Source organism: Coregonus clupeaformis, chromosome 13 (genome assembly GCF_020615455.1).
Source record: "Coregonus clupeaformis isolate EN_2021a chromosome 13, ASM2061545v1, whole genome shotgun sequence".
NCBI classification, from domain to species: Eukaryota; Metazoa; Chordata; class Actinopteri; order Salmoniformes; family Salmonidae; genus Coregonus; species Coregonus clupeaformis.
Window position 1 is genome coordinate 27811263 of NC_059204.1, and position 17879 is coordinate 27829141.

A 17879-nucleotide genomic window follows, 5' to 3' on the forward strand; every position below is an offset into this window, starting at 1 on the left:
GGTAGGCTCACAGGGATATTGGTATCCACAGTAACCAATTATAAATGTTTCAATTCAATACTTATTGTATTTTCCTTTTTTATTTATATATATTTTTATACATAAATGCACTGTAATTTTTAAGCTTTTAAACTGTGAAGTTTTCTCTCTGCCCCTTGACAAAATGTGTAGAATTAAAGGAAATTAGCTTAAACTGCTAAATGTTCTCTCCAATGCCTTTTAAAATGTTCCTTTCCAGGGCTTGAGACTTGCACTGCTGAAGTCATAGTATAACTTTTTCTCAACTCACTCGAGTTGTGTTCTGGTTATGAGGGCATCCCTGATGAATTTGCTATCACAAAAGGGGTCCCTGGCCCCAAAAAGTTTAGGATCCCTGCATTATGTAACTGACAGAAAACAGCTTGGTATTTATAGGCTTCCTTCAGATGGTTATATAAGGTCAATTGTGCTTCACATAGGCCTATGTGTAATAGGGCTGGCCCAATTACAGTATAACCGTGTAACCGACGGTTATGGATGAAGACCGTCATGAAAATAAAATAACCGTCAAAACCGTTTTTTTTTGTGTGTGAAATGAACAGCTCACTGAAGATGTGACGGCCAGGCATTCGTGCGGTTGAGTCCATTCCGGCCGCAACATGGACTCTTTTTAACATGTTGAAACTTTGTTGCTCCTTGCTGAAACAAGCAAACAAGTCTTTGGTTGCCCCCCACACACACACACACAATGCAGCAGCAGCACACAGAGATATAATTAAAATAATTGGCTTGGAACCTCTAACCCTGGCAATTTGGCTGTTAAACTCTCATGGATGCACTCGCAATGGCTGCCTGGCATTGTGATGCAATAATTTCCATGCTAATGTAGAATGTTCATTCAAATGATGTTAACTGATGTGGATCATGCATTGGAATGTTTAAGCGATAATGCCCGAGAAGCCGGTGTTTGAAGGATATATTGGTACGGGTGTTGTTAGGCCCGAGACGATGTCTCCCAACATATTCAAATAATGATTGACATATTTTCATTTAAAAACGTTATTTTGATTAATTTATTCATACTATTTCATCCTTCCACAAGATATAGTCCCGACACAAGTCTAGGGTTGCTACCCAAGTCGGCTGGTCAATCGTTCTATCGGTTCGGTTGCCAGAGACACGACCCAGTTGTTCAGTCGTTTTGTTCTGTATCACCGACAGCAAGGTTTATACAAATCTCCGCTGTTGAAAACTAAATGTTAGTCTAAAAGAAATGTGAGAATGTCTAGATGCTTTTTAAAGTGGAGATCAAGTTTATAAATTGCCTGGCTGGGCTGATGAGACAGTGGATTGTGCAGTCAGATGGAACAGAGTAAATAGGCATTTCAACGTCAGATTTAGCCGGTGGTAACTTGTGGAATAGACACCGGCCAGTCGTTCGTTCTAAATGTTCCATTGCCATACTCGCTGTCAACGTTCTTATCCCTTGCTTGCTAGCTAGCCAACTACAGATAACTTAGTCAAGTCACACATTGCAACCAGAATTACAACAGTAGCTGCATTTTCATTTGTTTAAGCTGTTTTCTAGTGACATTTATTTGGATACATCCATAACAATGAGTTAATGAGGTGCGATTTCGCCTGGCATAGAACATTTGCTCTCTCGTCAGGACGTTATTGTTCAGAGGAGCTAGCCAACAACACAGCTAACACAATCACTTCAAACTGAAGCTGGAAAGACTGCAACTACCTGCACTTTGTTTAGTTGTACCTTTTTTCAATTGACATTTCTTTGTTTATATCCATAAAAATGCCAGCTGATTCATGATTTCGACTGGCTGAGAAAAGCTGCCTGCCTGCCGTCTCATCCCGACACGTTCATTACTATGAGACAGCTGGAGATCGAATTTGAATATTGAAACAATGTTGCAAATGTCGGAGACACCGACAGCAAGGTTTATACAAATCTCCGCTGTTAAACTAAATGTTAGTCTAAAAGAAATGTGAGAATGTCTAGATGCTTTTTAAAGTGGAGATCAAGTTTATAAATTGCCTGGCTGGGCTGATGAGACAGTGGATTGTGCAGTCAGATGGAACAGAGTAAATAGGCATTTCAACGTCAGATTTAGCCGGTGGTAACTTGTGGAATAGACACCGGCTGGATTGCAGTTTTAACCAATCAGCATTCAGGATTAGACCCACCTGTTGTATAAATTTTTGTAATGTCAGTTGAATCAACAAATCACAGCATGTTTTACTTCCCGATTTGCTCCAATGGGTACACGCGCAACGTCCGCCAGTCCACCCTTTATGCCAGGGTTCCCCATCTGACGGCCCGCGGGTGAGTTTATTTGGCCCCTCAAGTTTTCTGAGCAATTTTTTTAATAAGTGTACTTTATTATTATACTGAACAAAAATATAAACGCAACATGCAATAATTTCAAAGATTTGACTGAGTTACAGTTCATATAAGGAAGTCAGTCAATTGAAATAAAGTCATTAGACCCTGATCTATGGATTTCACATGATTGGGAATACAGATATGCATCTGTTGGTCACTGATGCCTTAAAACAAAGATAAGGGGGTGGATCAGAACCAGTCAGGCCGGTTGGACATATTGCCAAATTCTCTAAAACGACATTTTATGGTAGAGAAATTAACATTACATTCTCTGGCAACAGCTCTGGTGGACATTCCTGCAGTCAGCATGCCATTTGCACACTCTCTCAACTTGAGAAATCTGTGGCATTGTGTTGTGGGACAAAACTGCACATTTTAGTGGCCTTTATTGTCCCCAGCACAATGATCATGCTGTTTAATCAGCTTCTGTTTTAATCAGCCACACTTGTCAGGTGGATGGAGTATCTTGGCAAATGAGAAATGCTAACTAACAGGGATGTAAACACATTTGTGCACAACATTTGAAAGAAATAAGCATTTTGTGTATATGGAACATTTCTGGGATCTTTTATTTCAGATCATGAAACATGGGACCAACACTTTACATGTTGCGTTTATTTCTGTTCAGTGTAAATCGAGCCCGTTGTCGGCCATTTGTAAAAAGCATTGCAGCTGCATAGTGGATACAACTTTTCAACGGTTTCGCCCACTCTGCCTGGCTGGCTGCATCGTCTGCAGCGTGACCTTTTTTTCACTAGTTTTCATTCTGCCTTTTGACGGTCTGAGCGGAGATAAGTTGAGTGGAATGCCATTCAGGGGGGTTTCAAGATGTAGCCTTATACTTGGTCGCTTTCATCTTTTCGTCAGTTATTTCTTATGAGAAGGACTTTTTTGTATTTGGGCCAACTCTCTGTGGTTTACAATGCTCAGAGCTTTGTAAAATGATCCTCTTTGAATTAGAAAGACTTACAAAGACATGCCTGTTCATCACAGGTGTGTGACTACTTCCATGCCTATGGGCTTAAAAAGGCGAGGCAACTGAGGACATGGATTTCCTCCCATTTAGGCTACCACTCTCTTCCTTAGCAGGCTGCCAGGTGGCACCACTTGGGTTCCGCTAATGTTATCCGTAATGGCAATTGGGGAAGAGAATTTATGTAACACACTAATGAGCTAAGCATGTATGTGTTATTTTGTGGAAACAATGTTTCCATATGCTTTGGCACATGGGATTATTTATACTCTACAAAGCTGGGAATTTTTGAAGCCAGCGTAATGCAAATATAGGTGAGGACTAACAAAGTTTATTTACTTTAACGGATTCCCCGCTTCACTTTTTTAAACACAAAAAAACAACGATTCCCTTTGTCATTGTAGTATTTGAGATTCGGCTCAATCGTTGTGAATCGAATCATCTGAATCAAATTTATAATTTATGAATCATGAAAAGTAGTAGGAAAAAGATTAGCAGTAGCCTGCCTTTTGGATTATGTGGTTGCAAAACTTGTTTTGTAGATGCTTCAAGTTGATTTGGTCGTTCAATTTATGGGACATTGCAACTCAATAGATGCTAGTCAGCCTGCAAAGTAAGCACTTCTAAGGTAAGATAAATATGACTAAACTAGAAAAAAATAAAAAAAATAAAAAATATAAAAGGTACATTTCCTGAAGAGAATATGTGCTTGATTCAGCTGCCTTAAAATATGTGTATGTTGGTGGGAAATGTTATATAGATTTCAAGCTGAATATAAGCTGAAGCAGTTTGTTATATTAAGAATAGGTAGGTCTGATTTACATAAGTAGATTTTATATACACTGAGTATGACATAGACTGACCATGTGAAAGCTATGATCCCTTATTGATGTCACTTGGTAAATCCACTTCAATCCGTGTAGATGTGGGGTGGAGACGGGTTAAACGGTAAATCAACTTTGTATGTCCTGAGAGACTGTTTTCTTTCACCAGACATTTGACTAAAACCAGATTTGACCATTTTGTTGGTGTCAGACTCAAATGTCATATTGACCTATCCTCAACACCATCATAAGTAGCCCAACCTTTGACTATCACATTTTGCCATTACTTGACTAGACTAGTGCTCTATGATTGGGTGATGTAACACCATGGTGGCAAAATTCTGGAAACTTTCAATAAATTCCCTGTTGTCCAGAAATCCCGGTTGGAGGATTTCCTGTTTATTCCCTCCTGATTTTTGGGAAAACCAATGGTGTTTTTATTTTTACCATGGCGTAAATGCAAGGATTTGTAAATTGCAGCCTTTTCCGTTCAGCGTGTAATTTTTGCTAGGGAGCCCGTGCTTTTGGTGGTTTCCCAGAAAAGCTGCAGAAAATGTTGACCTGCTCACTGACTCTACAAGTACATAAGGGTCTTTCTGTAAGTAATGGGGCCAATGTGTGACATTGGGATCAACATTTCAAAATGGTTTGAAACAAAAATAGAAATGATTTTTATGCAGTTCCACATGTGTACTTGGAGGAATATATGCAAATTGGCCCATAACTCCACCTATACAAAATAGGCCTAGGACTATACATCCTTTAAGCAGGGTTCTTACAGACATTGGCAAGTCAGAGACATTTTCAAGCACTTAATTGAAATTTTCAAGGACCTCAATTTGCATAATTAAATAATTGTACATATAGGGCCTAATATAACCCCCCCTTTTTTTGGGGGGGGGGGGCATTATCACTTTAAGAATAATGAATTTTTTAGGCGTTGCCAATGCATTGATATTCAAAATATGATTACTTTCTGAAGTATATGATAATAATGTGGTTTTGCCTGTCTAAATAAATGACATGCCTGCATGGTGGGTTTTCTGTGGCCTATGTGGCCGAGGCAGGGACACATAATAAAGCCACTAATAGCCGTAGCATTAATCTCACCATTTGAATCTCACCATCGCTGTTCTTATAATGAGAAAGCGACCAAAATCCAGGTTCCTTTTGTAATGGAAGGATTTGTATGGAAAGCCAAGTTGAAGCAAGCATTAGATGTTGTCGTCCTCATAATAACCGCGCCATGGTTTTACCGCGACAGAGTAGCGCAACACCCTTCAATTGAAGCGAGGGGAAATAAACGAAAGTTGCCACATCTCTACACAAAAACGGATCAAAAATAAAATCATAGGGAGCAGGAGAACTTATAAATTAGCTACAATAATTAAAACAACTTTTCAAGCACCAAATTGAGGAAATATCTGATTTTCAATGCAGGCCTATTCTAGTACTTGAATTCCTTAGCTCCAGATTCAAGTTCAAGTAGGCTACTTCCAGCCCCTTGTATTGTTTACAATTGCAGGTGTAACATGGAAAGCAAAATGTATTTAATTACCATATTATATTGTGAAGAAGCCCCACTAGGCAATGTAATTTGTCATTATATCCAGAATAATTAAAGGGATACTTTGGGATGTTGGCAATGAGGCCCACTTCCCAAGAGTCCGATGAATTCGTGGATACCATTTTTATGTTATTGAACCACGTTAATGACCGTATCGATTTAGGTTTTAAGAATCAAGGTAAGGTGACCGTTTTCAGTTAGAAGCATTCAATTTTGCAATCTCATGCATTTTATGAGCTAGTTCAGCCAAATAAATTGGTCCCAGGGGGCCTGGCGTGCTACTTTTTCTATTTGGCCGACTACTCTATGTACTTGGGGGAAAACACTGGGAGCATGAAGAAACACGTTTTGAAACCATGTGCTTTTAGATTTGGGCAACTCTCAAAGCTGATTTGTTATTGGAAAAACATAGTCATACAGTATTGGTATTATTGTTGGTTTTGGGTACATTTCGCATTGCAAGCTTCTGTGCTTATCTTAAACAGAGGGATGTTTATATCATGAGATATGCATGTTAACTTTTTATGTAAATATTTACGTTGCACGGTTTTCTTCCCTCCTATATGTCTTAATTAAGATGAGCAAAGACACAAAGGCACAAATTCTGGCCTATGGTGTTTTCTGTTTCCAGTCGCATACAATAAAGCTGATGTTTCCATCGGCCATGGCTGAAGCATTAATGTGCTAAATGAAAGGTAATCGCATAAGGGCAACAGGGAAATGGTGCTTTGTGCTCTGGAGGTAGTGTCATCCATCTGCTTTAGCACAAAAGAGGTGTCAGGAGCAAATTGAATCTGGGGGTGCAAATCAAGGTCCCCAGCACTGGAGACATGGACATATTTTATCACTGGACCCTGGCAATAAACGGCTCCATTACAGGATACCCTCACCTAGGCTGCATCCCAAATGGAACCCCATTCCCTATGTAGTGTACTACTTTTGACCAGGGCCCATAGGAATCTGGTCAAAAGTAGTGCACTACATATGGAAGGGAATAGGGTGCCATTTGGGATGCAACCTAGAACTATGGTTACCTAACAGTCTCTGACTGAGGAAGCCCAGACACCCCTCACGTTAGTATGTTCTGCAGAGGATAGGAGTGTGCTTGAAAAGGAGACTACTGTTGATCTACTGCAGAAGTGACAGATTGTGACAGGGGCCGGTCTGCTTCAGACAGTGCCCTTGGCATATCTCCACAGGCTGCATGCTTTCCTGGAGATATTTGTCCTCATGTTGATTCTCTAAAATGGGAGCAGGAGCCATTTTGCAGGGCAGTTTCTCCTGGTCCTGCCCTCTTATGTCTCAGTGTTTCCCCAGTCCGTCTGTCTGTGGCTGTGTGTCCTAGTCTTGCACGTTGCCTTTCCTCACTTTACTACTGTAAAAAAGTTTTGGGGATGAACTGTAGCGCTTGGTATCATAAGTGTAACTGACCTTCAGTTAAAGAGTTGAGTCCCTGCTTAGCATTCTGGTACAAATCTATTTTAGGACATTGAAATGCGGCATTTACACCTCCATGAAAAGGCTAATAAATCTAAAAGAATGGCACTGAAACAGGGCAATCTTTTTATTTTTTATTTTAGGGGGTAGATCAGCTTAATATTGCAGATTGTAATTGTCTGCATCACTTCCAATCCCCCATGTTTTATATATATATATATATATATACACACACACACACACACACACACACACACACACACACACACACAGTGAGGGGAAAAAAGTATTTGATCCCCTGCTGATTTTGTACGTTTGCCCACTGACAAAGAAATTATCTGTCTATAATTTTAATGGTAGGTTTATTTGAACAGTGAGAGACAGAATAACAACAATAAAATCCTGAAAAACGCATGTCAAAAATGTTATAAATTGATTTGCATTTTAATGAGGGAAATAAGTATTTGACCCCCTCTCAATCAGAAAGATTTCTGGCTCCCAGGTGTCTTTTATACAGGTAACGAGCTGAGATTAGGAGCACACTCTTAAAGGGAGTGCTCCTAATCTCAGTTTGTTACCTGTATAAAAGACACCTGTCCACAGAAGCAATCAATCAATCAGATTCCAAACTCTCCACCATGGCCAAGACCAAAGAGCTCTCCAAGGATGTCAGGGACAAGATTGTAGACCTACACAAGGCTGGAATGGGCTACAAGACCATCGCCAAGCAGCTTGGTGAGAAGCTGACAACAGTTGGTGCGATTATTCGCAAATGGAAGAAACACAAAATAACTGTCAATCTCCCTCGGCCTGAAGCTCCATGCAAGATCTCACCTCGTGGAGTTGCAATGATCATGAGAACGGTGAGGAATCAGCCCAGAACTACGCGGGAGGATCTTGTCAATGATCTCAAGGCAGCTGGGACCATAGTCACCAAGAAAACAATTGGTGTAACACTACGCCGTGAAGGACTGAAATCCTGCAGCTCCCGCAAGGTCCCCCTGCTCAAGAAAGCACATATACAGGCCCGTCTGAAGTTTGCCAATGAACATCTGAATGATTCAGAGGAGAACTGGGTGAAAGTGTTGTGGTCAGATGAGACCAAAATGGAGCTCTTTGGCATCAACTCAATTCACCGTGTTTGGAGGAGGAGGAATGCTGCCTATGAACCCAAGAACACCATCCCCACCGTCAAACATGGAGGTGGAAACATTATGCTTTGGGGGTGTTTTTCTGCTAAGGGGACAGGACAACTTCACCGCATCAAAGGGACGATGGACGGGGCCATGTACTGTCAAATCTTGGGTGAGAACCTCCTTCCCTCAGCCAGGGCATTGAAAATGGGTCGTGGATGGGTATTCCAGCATGACAATGACCCAAAACACACGGCCAAGGCAACAAAGGAGTGGCTCAAGAAGAAGCACATTAAGGTCCTGGAGTGGCCTAGCCAGTCTCCAGACCTTAATTTACATTGACATTTTAGTCATTTAGCAGAGCCCTTATCCAGAGCGACTTACAGTTAGTGAGTGCATACATTATTTTTTTATTTTGTCCCCCTGTGGGTATCGAACCCACAACCCTGGTGTTGCAAACGCCATGCTCTACCAACTGAGCTACATCCCTGCCGGCCATTCCCTCCCCTACCCTGGACGACGCATAGCCAATTGTGCGCCGCCCCATGGGTCTCCCGGTCACGGCCGGCTACGACAGAGCCTGGATTCGAACCAGGATCTCTAGTGGCACAGCTAGCACTGCAATGCAGTGCCTTAGACCACTGCGCCACTTGGGAGATTTTTAATCCCATAGAAAATCTGTGGAGGGAGCTGAAGGTTCGAGTTGCCAAACGTCGGCCTCGAAACCTTAATGACTTGGAGAAGATCTGCAAAGAGGAGTGGAACAAAATCCCTCCTGAGATGTGTGCAAACCTGGTGGCCAACTACAAGAAACGTCTGACCTCTGATTGCCAACAAGGGTTTTGCCACCAAGTACTAAGTAATGTTTTGCAGAGGGGTCAAATACTTATTTCCCTCATTAAAATGCAAATCAATTTATAACATTTTTGACATGCGTTTTTCTGGATTTCTGTTTTGTTATTCTGTCTCTCACTGTTCAAATAAACCCACCATTAAAATTATAGACTGATCATTTCTTTGTCAGTGGGCAAACGTACAAAGTCAGCAGGGGAACAAATACTTTGTTATTAGTTGTTGGTAGTTGTTATTCGTCCCATCCTTCAACTCCATTCAACACCATCCATTTAGGATTTCTATTTGCCATATATTTTTCAACTGTACTGTGATGTTTTACAAAAGTTCTCAACTTTTCTATTCTCATTGTTTCTACAGATTGTAAATTGAAAATAAACATTTTTGCTAAAAGTATTATTATATTATTGATCGATTGACTATGAATTTTCAGATCACCCTGTAATGCTATCTGCAAGGTTAGCTCCAGGTAAATATTGCAATCCTTTAGCCATTCCTGGACCTGTGTCCAAAAACAAGCTACAAATGGACTGTACCAAAACAAATGATCTAATGATTCTATCTCTTCGCAGCAAAATCTGCAGAGCTTGGAAGATTGTATCCCCCATAGAAATAACATTCTATTGGTAGCAAGAATTTTATATAATAATTTTTAATTGAAAGATTCTAAGTTTTGAATCCGGTGTCGTTTTGCGTATCAGTTCATAAACACTATGCCATGGGATCGGTACGTCAAAAATCTCTTCCCAACTATTTTGCAATCTATTTGGGACGGCTGTCAATCCTTTGGTCCTTAAATGAAACTCATATACTTTTTTATTCATCACAGTTTTCTTTAACCAATTATGTTCTTTAATGCAAGGCCCACAGACAAGTTCCATACTTTTTCCCCCTTCCACTTTCCTCTTCCATTTTCCTCTTCCATTTTTGCGGTAAGGCTGCAATTATTTGGTTGTAATTTTGGGTAGAGCAGACATTTCCGTATGTTTTTGTTAGCTGCATGTGCGACATAACTCCACCAGTCCTACCGATGATATGATTTACGAAGATTATACCTTTTTTAAACATTTTGTAAAAAAAAAAAGTTTTTTTGTCAGTTAGTATATTTGAGTTTAACCACAATATTTGTTGCATTATTTGTTCTGTCATTTCTGGAGGATTAAATTGAAGTTGCAACCAACTTTCTATGGCTTGTTTAGAAATAGTGATATTTGGGAGATTATTTCCTTTTCAAATAACTGAAAGTGAGAGGTTGTAATCTGAAAAAAGGGGAAAAAGGCCATTCTTGAACATTGGGTGAGACAATCTTACTAATTTGCTAGAGAACCGGTTCGGATTTAAGTATAACTTTTGTATGACTGAAGCTTTTAGTGATAGGTCTAATGCTTTAATATTTAATAATTTCTGTCCTCCGAATTAATATTCATTAATAGGCCCGTTTAATTTTGTCTGGCTTGCTGTTCCAAATAAAATGGAATTTATTTTTCTCATAATTTAAAAAACTGTTCGCTAGGCGTAGGCAAGACCATAAGCAAATAGGTAAACTGGGATAATATTAAAGAGGGTGATTTTTCCACAAATTGACAGGTATTTACCTTTCCATGGTAGCAAGATCTGATCTATGTTTGCTAACTTTCTATTACAATTTATTGGAGTGAGATCATTTATTTCCTTTGGGATATGTATTCCGAGTATATCCACATCACCATCAGACCATTTTATTGGTAAACTACATGGTAATGTAAAAATTATTTTTTTGTGATCCAATACGTAATATAGTACATTTGTCATAATTTGGTTGTAATCCAGAGAGGTTAGAAAATGTATCTAGATCCTCTATGAGGCTGTGGAGGGATTCTAGTTGTGGATTTAAAAGAAAACATCAGCGTACAATGACACCTTTGTTTTTAAGCCCCGGAAACAGGGCTATTTTAGTATCTGATTGAAAGTGCCGTCTTTCATTGGCAGCGTCACTGGAAATAGTTGGTAATGAGAAACATGGCATAGATGTTTTGATAAACACCCTTTATTAATCAGAAAGAGCAAAGTCTTCACACACACACATACATACACACACAAACATCCAACCCTGGAAGAAGTTGGTGATTTTAATAGTCTTAGTCACTGTTAGTCACTTCTTTACCAGGTTTCGATTCTGCTTCTCAACAGTGACTGTTGGGTTGTTCCATGTAATTTCAGCAAGCCATGACACCCACCCTCTCAGATTGTTCTGAAATCGTTTATGTAGTTAGAAACAGAAAAGATAAGCATTCCTGCAACATTATTTTGTTGAAAGACGATTTGAACTCTGATAAATTAAGCTAATTGATTGCACCCAAATTGGCCATTTCAATTTTATAGGATTCATATAATATTCCATAAATATAGTACCCAACATCCGATTTGCACAAACACCACTTCTTAACAATGATTTAAGATGTGAGGAATCCAAATAAATTGTCAAACGCCACCCACGGACTCCTCGCACCAAGCCCACCCTAGTGGCCAGTATACGGTATCAGTTCTCTGTTTTGACAAGTTGTATGAAACTGTGACTTGGAGTATTGTTTATTCATACTATGTAATGCAGAGATCATCAACTACGTTCAGGCGCGGGCATATTTTTTTTTCTTGAGCGGATAGTCGGTGGGCCGGAACATAATTTCAAATAATTTGTAGACTGCAAATTGACCGCAAGAAGCCCAAACATAAATAATATTTCACTAAAACATAATAATTTCAAACCTTGCATACATTTTTATAATATCACATGTCTCCATTATGCTCTGGAATACTTAGGAACAGATTTCTAAAATTAAAATCACTTGGAGCTGATTTCCTGGTGTTTTTAGTCTTAAGTCCATTAATGAAAATTCAACAAAAAAAATACCCCCCACAAATTCTCAGTGAATCTGGTGATTTTTTTTCTCCCCCTGTTAAGAGAAAATAACCATTGTATCTGTTCCTGCTTCTGCCCTTTTATCAATGTTGCTAGTCTTGTGTTTATCAAATGTATCACAACATTTTTTTGTTTGTTGCAACTTTGGGTAAAAAAAAACAATAGCTTTTGCTCATGATGAAAATAAATGGTGTGGTCATCCTCACAAGTCAAGCCAGTCCTCCATGAAAGCAATTCCGTTTCAACTTAATTTATGGGGAAAATGCAAGTGACTTCAATGGCTAATTTCTCTGAACGGGGAAAAAACATCGCCAATTTCACTGAGAATACATGACATAGTATGAATAAACAATACTCCAAGGCGCAGCTTCATACAACTTGTCAAACATAGAGAACTGATACTGCATGCTGGTTGTTGGGGTGGGCTTGGTGTTGGGTTTGGGGGTTTCCGTTGATGGCGTTTTACCATTTTATTTGCATTCCTCACACTTAATCATTGCTAAGAAGAGGTTATTGTGCAAAGCGGATGTTGGGTACTATATTTATTGAATATTATATTAATCATATACATTTCAAATGGCCGGTTTGGGTGCAATCAATTAGCTTAATTTCTCAGATCAAATGTATATTTCTACAAAATGTTACAGAAATGCTTATCCAACTATTCTACAATTATTCTATATCCAACTATACTACAATTTCAGAACAATCTATAAGGTGAGTGTCAATCCTCTTGTGCTTTTTCAGGTGGAATGACTCTGTTTACCAACTCCACAACCACGCATTGGCAGAAAAAACCCTGAAATGGGTCGACGTGGTGATTCGGTAGACTAGATTTGTGTTTTTTGTCGCTATCTTTACAATAGTAATCCAATGGCCATCAGTATTGTGTGTCAAAATCCCCACTCACTCAGCCCAGCGTGGCTTCATGAATGCACCACATGAGTTAGGAAAAAAGGGACGCTTTATAATGGTCATAAGGTTCCTCTCCAGTGACCAAAGGCCCACTTTAATTCACAGGGCAGTGCAACACAGAGAGATACCATGTGTGTCTGGCTGTCTCTGGGTTGATGAATTTTATAATCCCATGATTTGCATTACCTTTATACTCACTGCTTGTAGTGGGACGGGATTGGCTGGGAAGAGCTATGTTGGAAAGCCCAGCTGAACCGGTAACATAAATATTATATAACCGCCCTGGAGAGGGAGGAAAAGAGGCAGAGTAGCTAGAGGGAAGTGTGTACCTAATTCGGTCTCACTCTCAATGAGAATGTCTTTTAGGAGGCATTTCAAATGAACATTGAGCTAACTTTCTCCACTAGCCCCTTAGGTGATAACACAGTCACCCTCCTCCTCTGTCAATTACGTATTGTGTTCACCCTGTTGCATTATGTTGGGCAAAGACATCAACACGGAACTTGCTCTTCTTTTTCCTGGTCTTTTCCACACCCCTGGTTCAGTGAAATAGACTGAAATGCAATCTAGGTGTGAAAGAACAAAAGGTCTTTGTGTTTTCTCCTCACAGTGGGGGTTTGTGTTGATTTGATTTGACATTGGAGGAAGCAGTGTTTCCCATAATATTCATCCTAGGAGGAAACACTGGGAAGGATGAGAGTTTCCCACCAGGTGCACTTTGACAGCCTCACTGTCGATGCCTGCTCAACGTCAGGGGGACTGGCACAGTCTCATTTGACATGCTCAAGCCAGATACAATGTGACGCCACTGCCCCCTTCCCATGTTTTTGGATACTCCCTTACACTCTGGATATCCTTTTAGACGACTTTACTACAGAAAATTATTTTGATTGTTGAATTGGATATTGCCATATTGTCATTTTCTCTGCAGTAATATTTGATTAGATGACACATTTTATTTAAGTTTTGATAGATTTTTACAAGATTCCAATAATGTTTCTAAACTGCAGTATATTTCTCTTATCACACTACTCTCTTGAGAAATAAGTTATTTATTAATGTATTATTACTTATAATGACTGAATAGAGTTAAAATTTACATAATATGTACATACACTTTTTGTTTCACATTAGCATCGGGAATGTCACGAGCCAAGAGAGGGTTCGGTTGATGTTCTTGCTTCACAGCGCAAAAGTACCATAAATGTCACAGTAGCCACTAGCCAGAAGGCTAAGCATTGCAGACTATATATTAGGCCTGCACTCTTTTAATTATTGTAACAAAACCATATTGCACTCTTGAATAACGCAACAATTCACAAGCATGTGCAGACAATTAAAGAGTTTAGTTTCTCATCTGTAAAATCATTCCATTTTAGCTTCAAGCCAAAAGCACAGTTACGGCTAACTAAAGCTAACAACATGTCTTCATCAAGTAACGATAGCCTATCACCAGAGGATTTTAGCTCCACAGATACATTATTAGACTGTGTTAGTGATTTAAATACTTGGATGGCTCACAACTTTGTCCAGCTAAATCAAAACAAGACAGATGTACTTATTGTTGGAGCCAAAGCACAGAGAGAGAATCTTGCCGCACATTTTAATTCACAGGCAATAAAGAAAAAACGGCAGGTAAAAAAACCAAGGTGTTATTTTAGATTCTGTACTCTATTTCGAATCACACATTAGTAATGTGACCAGAATAGCTTTTTACCAACTGAGGAACATTGCCAAGGTGTGGCCGTTTCTCTCTCAGGCTGATACAGAGAGACTCATCCATTATTTGATTACAAGCAGGCTTGACTACTGTATTGCTCTCCTGTCTGGTCTACCCAATAAATAAATTGGTCAACTGCAGAACATACAGAATGCTGCAGCACGGGTACTGACCAAGACCATATGGAGAGTACACGTTACACCGGTTTTAAGGTCTCTGCACTGGCTGCCTGTGAGGTTTTAAGATTCTTCTTTTGGTTTTTAAATCAATCCAGGATTGTGCACCCCAATACATGTCAGACATGCTTTTAAGTTATGTACCCAGTAGGTCCCTCAGGTCTTCTGGCACTGGCCTTTTAACTATCCCAAAGTCTAGGACCAAGAGGCATGGAGAGGCAGCCTTTAGTTACAATGCCCCCAGCCTCTCGAATAGCCTGCCAGAGAACCTGATGGGGGCCGAAACTGTGGACATTTTTAGCTTTGCTTTTCCTTAGAATGCTTTTTTATTATTATTATTATTTTTTTTAAATATTATTAACCCAACCATTAACCCATCCTCTTCAGAGGACACACTTTTTACAGCTTTTCTGATACATTTTACATAGACATTTTACGTAGACATTTTGCATACATGGTACTTTTATATAAAGCAATCACATAACAATAATACATTACCAAACATAAGCTCTTTAATCCCACCCCTCAGCCACTCTCAGCCTATCCCACCTATCACCAAAGACCACCCTCGTTTGGTTTCCATGTGCCATATATTTTTCAATTGTGCTGTGAGGTTTTACATACATTTTGAACCTTTCTAATCATATAGTATCCACAGATTGTGAGCTAAAGATGGAAACCTTTCCTACGAGTATATTATTTATTGACTGACTATGGCTTTCCAAATCGCCCAACACTTCTATTTGTAAGGTTAATTATAAGTGAATGTTGTGATTTATTTTTTTAACCATTCCTGAACCTGTGACCAAAAACAAGCTACAGTTGAAGTCGGAAGTTTACATACACTTAGGTTGGAGTCATTAAAACTCGTTTTTCAACCACTCCACAAATTTCTTGTTAACAAACTATAGTTTTGGAAAGTCGGTTAGGACATCTACTTTGTGCATGACACAAGTAATTCTTCCAACAATTGTTTACAGACAGATTTCAGTTATTCACTGTATCACAATTCCAGTGGGTCAGATGTTTACATACACTAAGTTGACTGTGCCTTTAAACAGCTAGGAAATTCCAGAAAATGATGACATGGCTTTAGAAGCTTCTGATAGGCTAATTGACATCATTTGAGTCAATTGGAGGTGTACCTGTGGATGTGTTTCAAGGCCTAAACTCTTTGCTTGACATCATGGGAGAATCAAAAGAAATCAGCCAAGACCTCAGAAACAAACTCCACAAGTCTGGTCATCCTTGGGAGCAATTTCCATACGCCTGAAGGTACCACGTTCATCTGTACAAACAATAGTACACAAGTATAAACACTGTGAGACCACGCAGCTGTCATACTGCTCAGGAAGGAGACGCATTCTGTCTCCTAGAGATGAACGTACTTTGGTGCGAAAAGTGCAAATCAATCCCAGAACAACAGCAAAGGAACTTGTGACGATGCTGGAGGAAAACGGTACAAAAGTATCTATATCCACAGTAAAACGAGTCCTATATCGACATAACCTGAAAGGCCGCTCAGCAAGGAAGAAGCCACTGCTCCAAAACCGCCATAAAGAAGCCAGACTACGGTTTGCAACTGCACATGGGGACAAAGATCGTACTTTTTGGAGAAATGTCCTCTGGTCTGATGAAACAAAAATAAAACTGTTTCGCTATAATGACCATCGTTATGTTTGGAGGAAAAAGGGAATTTTTGCAAGCCGAAGAACACCGGGCGTGGCAGCAGTGGGGTGCTTTGCTGCAGGAGGGACTTGTGCACTTCACAAAATAGATGGCATCATGAGGAAGAAAAATTATGTGGATATATTGAAGTAACATCTCAAGACATCAGTCAGGAAGTTAAAGCTTGGTCGCAAATGGGTCTTCCAAATGGACAATGACCCCAAGCATACTTCCAAAGTTGTGGCAAAATGGCTTAAGGACAACAAAGTCAAGGTATTGGAGTGGCCATCACAAAGCCCTGACCTCAATCCTATAGAACATTTGTGGGCAGAACTGAAAAAGCGTGTGCGAGCAAGGACACCTACAAACCTGACTCAGTTACACCAGCTTATTGTGGGAAGCTTGTGGAAGGCTACCCGAAACATTTGACCCAAGTTAAACAATTTAAAGGCAATGCTACCAAATACTAATTGAGTGTATGTAAACTTCTGACCCACTGGGAATGTGATGAAATAAATAAAAGCTCAAATAAATAATTCTCTCTACTATTATTCTGACTTTTCACATTCTTAACCCTCCTGTTGTCCTGGGGTCATTCTGACCCCAAATTAAATCTTTTGCCGACAAAATATGTTTTTTATTCATCAATTGGTCTGAAAATAACGGTAGTTGTTTAATACTATGCTCTTTATGATTCAAACAAATTTGAAGTAATTTGATTGAATTATGGGTGTTTTACTAAATGTAATAACTTCTGTTGTCCTCTGGGGTCAAAAAGACCCCGCAGCACAAAGTTTACATACTGCTTGGCAAAACATCTTTGATCATGTTTCTTTGATGTGTGGGGTCAAGCAATGGTTATGACAACAACAACAACAACAAAAAAGTATTTTCTCACAGGTGTTTGGGCATTTCACATTTTAGTCTGAGAGAGACAGGCAGCACAATGAGGAGGCAGAAGTTTTATAATGCACAGGAGGCTTGCAAGATAATTTTTGAAATAAAAGAAAATAATGACCAGGAGGACAATGCTGCACATAATGAGGATGAATCAACTGATGAAGAGGGTTCAGGGTCAGAAGAGGAGGAACATAATGATGAGGTGATAGATCCAACATACAGACAGCATGCTACTTCTTCCTCCGAAGATTCCCCCACATCTCCTGCTGCAGAAATGGAAGATGATTATGAATATAAGGAAATGGATGAACGTGATGATGACGTAGAATCTGAAGCTGGTATGGAAGAAGTGTCAGAAGTGGAGCACTGCACCTATTATGATGAAGAATCAACAGATGAGGTAGAATCTGAAGTTGAAATGGAAGAAGTGTCAGA

At 39.5% G+C, this 17879-nt stretch overlaps 1 protein-coding gene across 7 annotated transcripts in view; it reads left to right on the forward strand.

The window, feature by feature from the left end:
• LOC121579198 (glucocorticoid receptor) overlaps positions 1 to 17879 on the forward strand; it is a 115610-nt gene that overhangs the window by 56020 nt on the left and 41711 nt on the right. The window lies entirely within an intron of this gene.